The sequence below is a fragment of the Schistocerca americana genome, chromosome 3, assembly GCF_021461395.2.
Source record: "Schistocerca americana isolate TAMUIC-IGC-003095 chromosome 3, iqSchAmer2.1, whole genome shotgun sequence".
NCBI classification, from domain to species: Eukaryota; Metazoa; Arthropoda; class Insecta; order Orthoptera; family Acrididae; genus Schistocerca; species Schistocerca americana.
This window is the reverse complement of record NC_060121.1, coordinates 991,830,065-991,845,098: the sequence shown is the minus strand read 5'-3', so window position 1 is coordinate 991,845,098 and position 15,034 is coordinate 991,830,065.

Below are 15,034 nucleotides of genomic sequence, written 5' to 3'. Positions count from 1 at the left end.
GCGGGGAGAGCGCACGCCACCCCATTAGCAGAGGACCCGTAAGTGGCCCGGGGCGATGCGTCGCACGTAAACAACACGACGGCAGTCCCCTGCAGTCACCGCCGCGTCGAGTGTGCGGCCGGCCGCTGTCTCGCTCGGTGGCATCGGCTCGTGCTTCGATCACGCAGACCCGTCAAACATCTGCGTGTGGACACGCTGCTGTGATTTCGTCTTCTGCCATTCTGCAAAGTGTTCAGTGTCGAAACAAAACCTCTACGTTACTTACGATTGAGCCTAGACAACCATCTAGCTACAGAGTAGAAGCAGTGGGTAACTCCTTAAGAGTTTATTCTCCGGCAATAATGAATCGCAAACCTGCCGACTCCTGTTTATAAGGTGCCAGTGTACGTCGAGCGAGATTTTGTCGGCAACCACGGCAATTGTAGACTCTACAGCAGGTTTTTAATACAGGATTCCGCACAGTGATTCCAAGCTTTTAGCTTCTGAAGCATTATCGTTGTTGCTTTTAGAGCAAGTTTTATGTTGTGTCTTCACTCATTTCCATATCTTAATGTTCAAAACTGCTTCCCACTCTCCACCTCGGTGCGACGTAACTGCCAGAAAGTACTTCTATCTCAGTTGTTAGTAATAGTTTTCTCTGGGCGCTAGACATCTGTCCTTGTCATAACAGTAAAACACTAAATGCCTTGTTTCAACTGTAGCCGTCTTGGCTGCTTCATCGATCCGAGCACGTGCCTTATGTCGACTTAGACGTGACAGAATTCTTACCTTTTTGTTTTACAACTTTCTAGTTTGAAAGACAATGTACAACAACGAAGCATCTGGAGAGACATCTACAGTTGTCTTCAAGCAGTGCCACTCAATTCGCAGATCATCACAGGTGCGAAAGTTGGATCACAATTTCGGTTCCCTCATTTCTCTCACTAGAAATATTATCAAAATAACTTACTTCAGTGGCTTGGTATAAAGATTGCGCTTTCAAAGCAGTGAATCATATTTTTTTTTTTTTTCGTTTCTTTCTCTGCGTTGGTCAGCGTTTCTTTCCCATAACTTATTGTCTCTGAAACTCAGCTTTAAAAATTTCTTCTCTTAAGTCCACTCTGTTAGGTAGAAAAGCTTTTCTTTTGTACAACATCTTTCCAGTAATGAACAATAATTTTGTTCCTCTCCCTTTTTCTTGCTCATTGCTTTATTCCTTGCGAAATGAAAGAACGAAATTTACAGTTTTCTTCAATGCAGCTAACGTCGCTTCGTATTGTTCTCAATGTCAACAGTATGCTGAAACTACATGCTGCATCTACACTTATTTCTCATTTCTATATAGTGTACAAAATTTCGCAAATCTGACTCTCCCAATTTACTGCCCCTCCGTATTCTATTCTACATATATTTCTCCGTACACCTCATGTTTAACCGAAGAAATAGTTTCCTTAAGCAACACAGAGGGTTACGTCTTTGAATGTTGCTGTATTTATTAACAGAGCTCAGCTTACGCCTTGGAAGGTGCGCAAGGCTCTAGACTTTTAACTTGAAGGGCATAGCTCAAATTGAAGCTCGTATGTTCTGACATGTTTTGCTGTGTTGGTCTAAGTCGCTTCTGCGCGTTGAAGGCATGCTTCCTCAAATAACACAAATGCCAATTTTTTCCATTCGTGTTACGTTACTAATCCTTGCGCCATCGATGAAAACAACATTTTTAAAGAAACTATTCTCCTATTATGGATATTTAATGATGTAGAGGGAATGAAGGCTCATATAGAGTAGGAATCTTCTTTACTATTTGCTTCGCTCCTGAAACTAAAGAGTGACAGATGCAGTATAATGACGCATTAGAGAGCTGTTGATGCAGAAAATTTAAAATGGGTGCAGAGGCGAGTGAAGGGTCTGAAGCGGAGCAGGAAGAGCCGCGGCTGGAGCAGACGCGGCATGACGTCACGGGTCCGGGGAACCCCCGGCGCCCACGGCTGGGGCGGCTCCCGCGGAGCTGGCCCAAGGACTCCCTGGAGCTGCTGCGCTCGCGCACCGGCTACCTGCGCCGCCTGCCACCGACTCCTCACACCGTGAGTACGCTACTCGTCCTGGTAATTAGTCTTACATGACATGAAACCACTTTTTGCAACACTAATGGAACGTGTTTCGTAGTCACGAATAGAGTTTGCTCTGGAAACGAGTAAATTGACTTTCAATGCAGAAGTGCCAGCATATGCCACCCTATTGGCCTCTCCAACACGTAGATCTAGCATCAGACGTGTACGCCATTCTGATACATTTCCTGCGTGCAGCTGTTTCCCATATTACAGGCGCAAACTCGACGATCATGTCCTGAAACAACCGCCTAAGAAAAATTTTCGGATATCTTGAATGGCACAAGGCTTTGGGTTTTCGCAGTAATGTAAACAAAACTGAGGAGCACATGTTTTTTTTCCACGTGAGAAAAGTTTGTGACGCTCAGCTGTAGTGTGTCCATGCTGCATAACACCGGACTGCACAATATTTAAGGAGAATAGTTATTATTAACTGTCATCAACATCACACCTCCATCATCACCATGACTGTCATCACCACCAACATCATTACTTCCAGTCCACCACCACTATCCTCACCATCACCACCACCACCACCACCACCACCACAGCTACAATAAATCACAACCATCACCACTATAACCGTCAACGTCACCATCACCATCACCGTCACCACTACCATCATCATCATCATCGTCATCATCATAAACTACTTAACATTTAAAGCTAATGGGAAGGCCTCTTCAATTCTTTTCAATGTGTTATCATTTCAGCTACACACATCCATTTTCCTCCTGTATCTTTTATGATTTCGTCCACTCGCCGTTGAATTCTCTCACTGGTACATAAGCCATCCATTTTGCACGTGCCACCCTATAAATTTTCATTAGTGTTATAGTAAGTTCTTCCGCTCCATTCGGTTCTCTGATCCATTTGTTAGTTTTCATGTCTCGTCCAGCTATTACCAACATGCATCTCTCCATTGCTAGCTCGGAAACTCCGTTCTCCACATTTAGTATGAAAACCCGTATCTCATTACGTAAGTGAAAACAATGTAATATTTCCTTTTCTGACAAAATGGAATGTTATCTTTTAGAAAGTTTATTTACGTAAAAACAAGCATTCCAGATCATTTTCACTCCTGTCTTATTTCTTTACTTGTCAGTGAATCTATTGTCTTCCGTTACCATAAATATAAAAACCGTCAACTGGTACTAGTACTACTTTGTTTACACATTATTTTTGTCTTACTATAACTGGATTTCACATCTAGTGACAATCTGGCTCTAGAAAGATCTTCCCTTCATTTTTGGAGCTCACCTTCACTAGAGACAAACAACACAGTGCCAATCACAGAACAAACTGTTTCAGATATGTTCCATTAACAATTATTCCTCATCCGTTTTTTTTCAGATGAAAAATTTGGAAAGTTAACTGGGACTGCTGAGACTCCTTTCAGTGATATGACAGCCTTGTCCATCTCTTTCAGTTTTTAGTTTTGGACTATGCTGACGAAATTTAATGAAAGATTTAACACTGACTTTTTTTTTCTTCAACATACTATCACGAGAAACAAAACTGGCGTTCTACGTAGCGGAGCATGGAATGGAGACGAAAATTTTATAGTAATGGGGGACTGGAATTCGATAGTAGGAAAAGGAAGAGAAGGAGAAGTAGTAGGTGAATATGGAATGGGGGTAAGTAATGAAAGAGGAAGCCGCCGGTAGAATTTTGCACAGAGCACAACATAATCATAGCTAACACTTGGTTTAGGAATCATAAAAGAAGGTTGTATACGTGGGAGAGGCCTGGAGACACTGGAAGGTTTCACATATATTATATAATGGTAAGACAGAGATTTATGAACCAGGTTTTAAATTGTTAGACATTTCCAGGGGCAGATGTGGACTCTGACCACAATCTATTGGTTATGACCTGTAGATTAAAACTGAAGAAACTGCAAAAAGGCAGATATTTAAGGACATGGGGACTGGATAAACTGAAAGAACCGGAGGTTGTAGAGAGTTTCAGAGAGAGCACTAGCGAACGACTGACAAGAGCAGGGGAAAGAAATACAGTAGAAGAAGACTGGGTAGATTTGAAAGATGAAATAGTGAAGGCAGCGGAGGATCAAGAAGGTAAAAAGACGAGGGCTAATAGAAATCCTTGGGTAACAGAAGAAATATTGAATTTAATTGATGAAAGGAGAAAATATAAAAATGTAGTAAATGAAGCAGGCAAAAATGGAATACAAACATCTCAAAAATGAGAACCACAGGAAGTGCGTAATGGCTAAGCAGGGATAGCTAGAGGACATATATAAGAATGTAGAGGCATATATCACTAGGAGCAAGATAGATACGGTCTACAGGAAAATTAAATAGACCTTTGGAGAAAAGAGAACCACTTGTATAAATATCAAGAGCTCAGGTGGAAAACCAGTTCTAAGCAACGAAGGGAAACCACAGAGGTGGAACGAGTATATAGAGGGTCTATACAATGTACCTGAGGGCAATATTATGGAAATGGAAGAGGTCGTAGGTGAAGATGAAGTGGGAGATGTGATACTGCGTGAACAATTTGACAGGGCTCTGAAAGGTCTAAGTCGAAACAAGGCCCCCGGAGTACACAACATTCTATTAGAACTACTGATAACCTCGGGAGAGCCAGCCCTGACAAAACTCTACCGTCTGGTGAGCAAGATGTATGAGACAGGTGAAATACCTTCAGACTTCAAGAAGAATATAATCATTCCAATCCCAAAGAAAGAAAGTGTTGGTAGCTGTGAAAATTACCGAATTATCAGTTTAATAAGTCACGGCTGTAAAATATTGACGCGAATTCCTTACAGATGAATGGAAAACTGGTAGAAGCCAACCTTGGGGAAGATCAGTTTGGATTCCGTGGAAAAGTTGGAACACGTGAGGCAACACTGACCCTACCACTTATTTTGGAAAAAAGATTAAGGAAAAGCAAACCTACCTTTCTAACATTTGTAAACTTAGAGAAAGCTTTTGACAATGTTGACTTTAATACTCTCTTCCAAATTCTGAAGGTGGCAGGAGTCAAATACAGGGATCGAAAGGTTATTGACAATTTGTACAGAAACAAGATGGCAGTAGTAAGAGTTGACGGGCATGAAAGGGAAGCAGTGGTTATGAAGGGAGTGAGACAGGGTTGTAGTCTATCCCTGATGTTATTCAATCAGTATATTGAGCAAGCATTAAAGGAAACAGTAGAAAAAATCGGAGTATAAATTAAAATCAATGGAGAAGAAATAAAAACTTTGAGGATTTGCCGATGACATTGTAATTCTGTAAGAGACAGCAAAGGACCTGGGAGAGTAGTTGAACGGAATGGACAGTGCCTTGAAAGGAGGATATAAGATGAATACCAACAAAATCAAAACGAGGATAATGGAATAAAGTCTAAGTCATGTGATGCTGAGGGAATTAGATTAGGAAATGAGACACTTAAAGTAGTAGATGAGTTTTGTTATTTGGGAAGCAAAATAACTGATGATCCTCAAAGTAGAGAGGATATAAAATGTAGATTGGCTATAGCAAGTAAAGCGTTTCTGAAGAAGAGAAATTTGTTAACGCCTAGTATAGATTTAAGTGTCAGGAAGTCTGTTCGCAAAGCATTTGTATTGAGTGTAGCCATGTATGGATGTGAAACGTGGACGATAAATAGTTTAGACAAGAAAAGAATAGAAGCTTTCGAAATGTGGTGCTACAGAAGAATGTAACTAATGAGAAGGTGCTGAATAGAATTGGGGAGAAGAGGAATTTGTGGCACAACTTGACTAGAAGAAGGGATCGGTTGGTAGGACATGTTCTGAGGCATCAAGGGATCACCAGTTTAGTATTGGAGGGCAGCGTGGAGGGTAAAAATCGTAGAGGGAGACCAAGAGATGAATACACTAAGCAGATTCAGAAGGATGTAGGTTGCAGTAGTTCCTTGGAAATGAAGAAGCTTGCACAGAATAGAGTAGCATGGAGAGCTGCATCAAACCAGTCTCTGGACTGAAGACCACAGCAGCAACAACAGACATATTTTGAATTAGCACTGTTTCCCGACGACTATTTTTGTTGAAACAGTCAAAATATTTCTCGAAATTCTATGAATTTCAGATACAGTGGTCATTCATATTCACTTCCCATTTTGGTTTCATCCGAGAGCAACGAATGTTCGTTGTACTACGTCCACTTTTTTAAGCCAGGTTGATATTTGTGCTTGATGACACCAATACTTTACTATCAGTTAGAGATAATTTTAATATATAGAGAGGCTGATTCAAAAATATGGACATAATATCAGTTGTCTACATTTCCTGAACTATATGTCGTCTTTTAGTTCTGTAAATTACATTTCATTATACATATGTAGAAGTTTTCAGATGTTCGATATGCCTTCCTGCAGCCCTACGGATAGCGTCCGGATCGTAGCTGAATTTACCCCAACTCGTTGACGAAATTTTTGCTTCGCTGAATTCACCACAACTGTGACACGTTTTCGTACGTCATTCAGATCTGTGGGAAGAGGTGGTACATAATCTGAATGTTTCACGTATTCCCACAAGAAAAATCGCAGTGTGTAAAATCAGGACACTTCGGTGGTCAGAAGTGAAGTTGAGGTAAATATTCATTCAGATGTCAATTGGGTGGAGCTTCATCCTGATGGAAAACGTTATCTCCAGAATCTGAGGAACAAGCTAGTTTATCAGCATTTTGAGATATGCTACTCCTGTAACCGTACTGTCATCAAAGAAGACAGGTCTATAAACCAATGTCGAAGAAGACGCGAAATACATTAACTCTGGGGCTGTCCAGTGTTACATGGGGGTTTTGTAGCGCGATGACCGAACGGTGTGCCTTTTGAATTCTCCATTTAGGTGAATCTTAGAATCATCACTGAAAATTACACGAGCCAGAAACAATTCATCTTTCTCATATTTCGGAGTATACAGTTACAGAATTGTTCACACTTTACCGTATCGCCTGCACGAAGAGCCTGTACCACTTGCAGATGGCATAGTTTACAGCTACACTAGCCGGCGCCTCAATAGACGCCAGACAGTTGTTTGCGGTTCGGTAGTCCAAGTTCCCTACTCACTCAACGGGTTCATTTCACTGGGACGTTCAAAGCTCACTCGAATGCGCTCCATTTGTTTCTCCGATATGCACAATCGGTCTTGGCTTTTACCTTTACACAAAGAGCCAGTTTTGTCAGATTGTTTGTTCTAGTGATCAATGCTCTTCCTCATTAGACGTTCAATGGCAAGCGTGTCCCAAAATGCTCGCTGCAACGCACTCACAGACACGCTTTAATCGAACTGACGAACGCAAAAAATCTCGTGTTGCTTAGTAGCCATGTCACTTACAATTGCAGCGGTACACGCTACAGCCATGCGATGATGGAGCGCTCTAGCGGCAGTATTCATTCTCTTTTAAATATACTTGGCAGAATTCAAATACAAAGTATAGTGGAGGAAGTATAGCCAACCGAAATTGTTACCATCTCTTTGAATCAACCATTACATTACCCAGAAGCGGACACAGCCAGATAATTTTATAGCTTTTATGTCGCGTTCATGCGAAAGAAGATTAATTACAGCGTAGCTCTACTTATGCAGAGGTTTCATTCTTCGCAGATATTCTGTAAACGCTAGTTCGAGTTTTTTTTTTTTCCTACTTGACCACCAGCTTTAAATGTTTCTCTAAAGCCAGACATACTTTCCTTCCTCTAAAATGTTCTGTATATTTTATCTGGCCATACTCTGTAACTCTTCCACGAGAGGACAGACGAATTACTTTAACTTTACAACACGAAACGATACGTGGAACGCAGTGAGCTAGAATAATTTTGTCTCTGTTGTTAGCAGAGTTCTTTAAATTGGCTCAGGAACACAGACAGTTGACATGCGAGTAATAAAATTCCTAAAGTAATGCCAGATGTGATGCACAAAACCATTTGAGGCATAAAGGAAGGAAAGGCTACTGAGATAACGGTCTTTCAGTAAAAATGGCACCAAAGATGATTCCCCAAACTGGAGTTGCTTTGTTTGTCCTACTTCACGAGATATTCAATAAAAATATCACTAATGGCGTAAAAATAACACTGAATTTGAATGCTACTAACGAACATGCTGGCTTTGGAAACAGATAAATCACAGTGGACCATTTGGAACGGGACAATAAGTACCGTTTAAAAGAGTTTTTGAGAATGCTCATGACGGAACTTACATAAAATAAACACCAGCGTTGTCTGAGAAAAATAGGCATCGATTCAGTCTATATTAGTATATCTGTTAGATTTATTCAGCATTGCGAAAAATAGAAAGACGAGAAAGAAAATTAGATTTCATATCACGAAAACTATTCAACCCAAGTAGGAGTTTTCAAAACCTTTAAATGAGAAAGCGAACAAGAAATGAGTTTAAATGAAAATATCTCAATACTTTTGTTTATTGACGTACGTATATTGCTTGCCTCTGGTGCAGACAACCTTCAGCGTCGGAGGAAAGGAATTAATACTGTGAACTGGAAAGTAGGACGGCTTCGAGATGTGACTTAATGCAAAACCATTCCAAAATCACCGGTTTTTCAGCTAACACTGAAGCCGTTTGTGAATTATTAAGAGAGAGAATAAAACATACACACTGATATTACCGTCCTGAAAATGGAATACTACTGGACGGTATGGATGGCAGATATAAGAAGGGAAACGGAAAGACTGATAAGATGACTTCGAAGTGAAAAACAGGCGGGGCAAAACGTATGCTGCTGCAAACTGTAATCCTCGAGATAGTTCAGAGGTGTCCTTCATCCAAACAAGGATATCAAATGATTCCTGCTAATCATCATCATCATCATCATCATCATACTGGTCCAGGAGACCTATGAGTAGGATTTGGCTAAGAGTTGTTTTGGTGTGTACCAGATGTGTGGAAGAGTGTGTACCTGCCACAGTAGCGCAGGGCTAACATTGAGACTGGATCATAAATGAATGGAGGAACCTGCTCTTCACACATGAATCCCTCTATAATCTCCAGACTAGTTCTCCTCGCACATTCGACAGTATGGAAAGTAGTAGCAAGTACATTGACAGGAATCGCTTGGATAGAGCAGCTTAGTGAAGGATGAGGTCAAGGTGTGGGGTTTCATTATGCAGATTTGCCGTACCGTGCTTCGTAACTCCTTCGGTGGTCGAAGAAATGCTATTAACCCACATATGTAAGGAGGTGGGATGCCGCACAATTATCTGCGTCTCATCTTGGACGACAAGTTTCGTTCTCAGCAACACCGTCTCCTAAAGGAAATTCTCGCATGTAATGACATCAATGATACGTCGAGATTTCCCCAGCTGCGTGCTTTGTATAGGATGTCTAGGATCCAGTGAGAGAGTAATTATGCGTGTCAGTCGAAGTATTACTAACTCTCTCTATTGTTTCAGTAGGCTGCCAACTTTACGGATAACAGCTATGAGCTGAAAGGAATATTATACCACTGTACAAGGAACTTTCAGTAATACCTCAATAAGGGAGTATGACTGGACGTAGTTTTACATAGGTATGTTACACCGTGTATAGAACCGGTCAGTCTCTGGTTGAATTACGTGGGACATGCCTCTTACATCGGTAATCATGTAACTATCTAAGTACACTGCTTCATGCCTAATAAGATGGTACTTTCGCTTCTGATGAACATTCGCCTTCCAGTTTAGCTTACTCGGTTATATGAATCATAACCAATTACAGATTTGTGAAATGCCTCCGTATGATAATATCTTGGTTGTCACTCAAAATTTCATTACATTGTCGAACGCTTTGCAGATATTTAAGGAGACAAATTTGCTTGATCGCGTGTGTCTACGTATGTAAGACAGCGTATATGAAAGAAAATCGTGGTTTTGCCAAAATCATTATACATCCTTTACGAGAAGCTAATTGTTCCTCCTAGATGTGAGTGTTCCAGATTATCTACAGCTCTATAATTGTGCGGTAGAAGGACGCTAGTGGTAATGGTCCTTCAATATGTGCACATGTTCTTATTAACAACAAAAGTTTATCTACGTCTATCTTGTAAACAACAATTTCACTACGTCTATCTTATAAACAGCAACGATCTGCGCACTTTTCTTGTCAAGTGACACTATTCGCCACTCGAAAGATTCTCGTTTAATGTGTGTGGTATAAAAGAGATTAGTTTCGCAGCTCAATTGGGGAAAAATGTAATAAGAAAACCTTCAGTGACTGGTACTTTGTTTCCATTCCGTAACCCCAATAATTTGCAAAACTAGGAGTGATGTCTACATTACTAAGATCCGTATGCATGAATACATTTCCCAACACCATATTTCGGCTTTTCGTCTATTTCATTCGAATTCAACACCGGAATAATTCTCGAGAGACTTGGTGGATGAGTATGTAACAGATACTGCGTTCTAAGCGATCGTATTCGAAAGCGATTATCCTCGGCGTATCCCCTGGTGAAGCATTTGGGATGTGGTGCTGGAGAAGAATGTTGAAAATTAGGTGGAGTGATAAGATAAGGAACGAGGAGGTTCTGCGCAGAATCGGAGAGAAAAGGAATGTGTGGAAAACACTGACAAGAAAGAGGAACAGGATGGCAGGTCATCTGTTAAGCCATAAGGGAATAACCTCCACGGTACTAGATGGAGCTGTTGTAAATAGGCTGTTTAGGTTTTTATGTTGGTAACGCCACGTAGCGCTCTGTATGAAAATCACTGACTGTGCTGTGTGCAGTCTGTGGCTGGTTTGCATTGTTGGAATATTCTAGTGTTGGGCAGTTGGATGTGAACAGCGCGTAGCGTTGCGCAGTTGGAGGTGAGCCGCCAGCAGTGGTGGATGTGGGGAGAGAAATGGCGGAGTTTTGAAATTTTTAAGACTGGATGTCATGAACTGCTATGTATATCATAATTTTTCAACACTATTAAGGTAAATACATTGTTTGTTCTCTATCGAAATCTTTCATTTGCTAACTATGCCTATCAGTAGTTAGTGCCTTCAGTAGTTAGAATCTTTTATTCAGCTGGCAGTATTGGCGCACACTGTATTGCAGTAGTTTGAGTAACGAAGATTTTTGTGAGGTAAGTGATTCATGAAAGGTATAGGTTATTGTTAGTCAGGGCCATTCTTTTGTAGGGATTATTGAAAGTCAGATTGCATTGCACTAAAAATATTGTGTGTCAGTTTAGTGAATGTCTGAGTGCGTTCATTTTTGCTCAGCTGTTTGAAAATCAAATAACGTAGAGGTTTTCCAGCACTGTCATTTATAAAATTTTCCAAAGGGGACGTTTCATTTGTTGCATTAATTGCAATAATAATGTATTAGTGTCTGGAATCTGTTCCTCTATGCTTTTCGGCAGTGCATTTGCACCGGCAAGATTCACATTTTGACAAGCAGAAAATGTGTCTTGACTTATTTGAGAAAACTGTGAGGACCAAAAACCTGAATGTACAGTATTTGCAAGATTGTGTCCTGTCATTTCGGATTCCTGAGGCGAGCTGTTGCCGACCGATCGATCGATAATACTTCCCTGTTCACTAATTGTTTCACTGTCTACACCATTAATTGCCGCCCGCTCCATTTCCCTATGCACAATTACCAAATTACTTCGTTGAATGTCTGTTAATTCTTTACACGGTGGTGCTGGTAAGCTACAATCGTCGTCACTACCATATCTCAATTTACTTTGTAGCCTAGTGTTACGTTTTTCACACGCCATAATTATCACGTACTTCACACGATAACAAGAAAAGCACAATTTTAAGAGCAAAAACAAGAAAACACATTAGCGTAGCACTGAAGATAATATCTAGTTAATTGCAGCCTCGAAATATTTGGTGCAAATCTACATGAATGCCACAACCGTTTTACTTTCCAACAATGAAAAACTAAAACTACAAAAGAAATTCTCTCTACAATTACACTCAAGCAATAAACAGTAGCTACACTTATTACACAAACTACAAGAAAAAATCAGAAGATTCCAATGAGGTATCCTCGGCTAAGTGTTGCCATATGAAACATACCCTTAGAAAAATTTTATAAATGACAGTGCTGGAAAACCTCTACGTTATTTGATTTTCAAACAGCTGAGCAAAACTGAGCGTACTCAGACATTCACTAAACTGACACACAATATTTTTAGTGCAGTACAATCTGACTTTCAATAATCCCTACAAAAGAGTGGCCCTGACTAACCATAACCTATACCTTTCATGAATCACTTATCTCACAAAAATCTTCGTTACTCAAACTACTGCAATACAGCGTGCGCCAATACTGCCAGCTGAATAAAAAATTCTAACTACTGAAGGCACTAACTAATGATAGGCATAGTTAGCAAATGAAAGATTTTGATAGAGAACAAACAATGTATTTACCTTAATAGTGTTCAAATATATATATATATATATATATATATATATATATATATATATATATATATATATATATATATCTGTTCATGATATCCAATATTACAAATTTACTCTTTCTGATGGACACACGTCCAGTTCATCCGCTCTCAAAACTCTGCCATCTCTCTCGCCACATCCACCACTGCTGGCGGCTCACCTCCAACTGCGCAACGCTACGCGCTGTTCACATCCAACTGCCCAACACTAGAATAGCCAGCAATGCAAACCAGCCACAGACTGCACACAGCACAGTCAGTGATTTTCATAGAGAGCGCTACGTGGCGTTACCAACATAAAACCCTAAACAGCCTACTTACACTGTAGAGGGCAAAAACTGTAAAGGAAGACAGTGGTTGGTATACATCCAGCAAATAACTGAGGACGTAGGTTGCAAGTACTCCAATGGGGTGGAGAGGTTAGCACAGGAGAGGAATTCGAGGCGGGCACATCAAACCAGTCAGAAATCCATTGTACGCCGTTCTTTTTATGTCGCTGTGCACAGTCGTTGAGCTGGCTGGAGTGTCGACAGCACTTCGGAGCTCACGAGTGGTTACTTCCGTTAATCTCACGTGATTTGTGCAATGAGCTGGAGACAGTATACTGCTTGTTATTTAATTTTATAATATAAGATTATTTCGGCTTTGTTTCCTTCAACAGTGCATGTTCTGACGTTGTAGATAGGATGGACATATGTGAACTTTGAGTACACCACTATTGCTATCTGTAGAAAAAAAATACATCCAACAACTACAGGCAACAATAATCACTCAAAGTTGAAATATTCACCCTACAAAATGGCTCTGACCACTTTGGGACTTAACATCTGAGGTCATCAGGCCCCTAGAACTTAGAACTACTTAAACCTAACTAACCTAAGGACATCACACACATCCATGCCTGAGGAAGTATTCGAACCTGCGACCGTAGCGGTCGCGTGTTTCTAGACTGAAGCACCTAGAACTGCTCGGCTACCCCGGCCGGCCATTCTGCAAGATAAGGATATGTAGTGACGAAGGCAATAAATCCGAATAAAGTTTGTATACCAAAACAAAATACCAAGCAGCATATTGTTTCCTATTGTCTCCATAATCTCCTACTGTGACATATGTCGCAGGTCCCACTATAAAGAAACTCGCGTGATTTGCTTCAAGCAGCACTCCCAATGCTCGCCACTTCCTGGTCGTCAGTACCTGAGGTCTACCTGGTATTAGATTAGCAGTTGTTGCTCCTTTGTGTTTGCAGTTTTGACCTTCACATCACCAAGAATCGACCTGAGCAGCTTTAGAAGGGTTGAAATGTCCCAGATGGATCTGTTACTCAAGTGATATCCAATGCCTAGTCTTCAGCCGGCCGAAGTGGCCGTGCGGTTCTAGGCGCTGCAGTCTGGAACCGCGGGACCGCTACGGTCGCAGGTTCGAATCCTGCCTCGGGCATGGATGTGTGTGCTGTCCTTAGGTTAGTTAGGTTTAATTAGTTCTAAGTTCTAGGGGACTAATGACCTCAGAAGTTGAGTCCCATAGTGCTCAGAGCCATTTGAACCTAGTCTTCGTTTGAAGTCACCGAGCTCTCCTGCTTGACCCATTCGACTGTCACTGCTTTTCAACTGACAAACCAATACTCACCGTGTCCTTTTACAGTGGTGGCTCCGCCTCTCGTGAGAGCTAGTGGTCAGTTCCGCATTCGATAAGAGTGTTAGGATGCTTATGATGAGATGGTGTATGTTCCAAATTCCTGCTAGAAAAGGATGAATTAGGACTAAGAACTTGTATGTTGAACCTTGGACCCCCTAAATCGTAGGACACTATTATGGATGGCCACAAGGAAGGCGCCTTATATCAGCTACTTACGATGGGCGTTCAATAAGTAAAGCTGTGGTGTCACATATCGATGTCTCCCTACGTCCGTCACAGGTGGCAACGCAATTGCAGGTTTCCGCGAGACTCCGGTGGCGGTCGCGGAGTATCCGGCGGACCCAATGGAGCACGCCTGCAGAGCCACGGCTCCAGCAGCTCTGGACTATGAGCGCCCTCTGCTGCCACGATGTAAGACGGCCAGCGGCAGCCAGAACCAACCTCGCACTTGGAGCCTCCTTCCTTGCTTCAGCGAGTGTCATCCTTATTAAGATTGATAGCTGGACTGGTCTTCGTACACTTGGTCATATACAATTTAAGTAAACCTTTTGTTTCTTGTGTTGACTTGTTCACTAATGATTTGTGCATTCCTACGACGCCAGATGCTGCATCACTTAGCCCACCTCCCCTTAGTGTTGTGCAAGATGTTGTAGCCGGCTGGTGTGGCCGTACGGTTCTAGGCGCTTCAGTCTGGAACCGCGCGACCGCTACGCTCGCAGGTTCGAATCCTGCCTCGGGCATGGATGTGTGTGATGTCCCTAGGTTATTTAGGTTTAAGTAGTTCTAAGTTCTAGGGGACTCATGACCACAGATGTTTAAGTCCCATAGTGCTCAGAGCCAAGATGTTGTACACGACTAAAGCAAAACATTTGTTCTGAAATCAGGTTGGTTTTATCCAGGATTCGAAAACACCATATTATTGCCCACTCTCT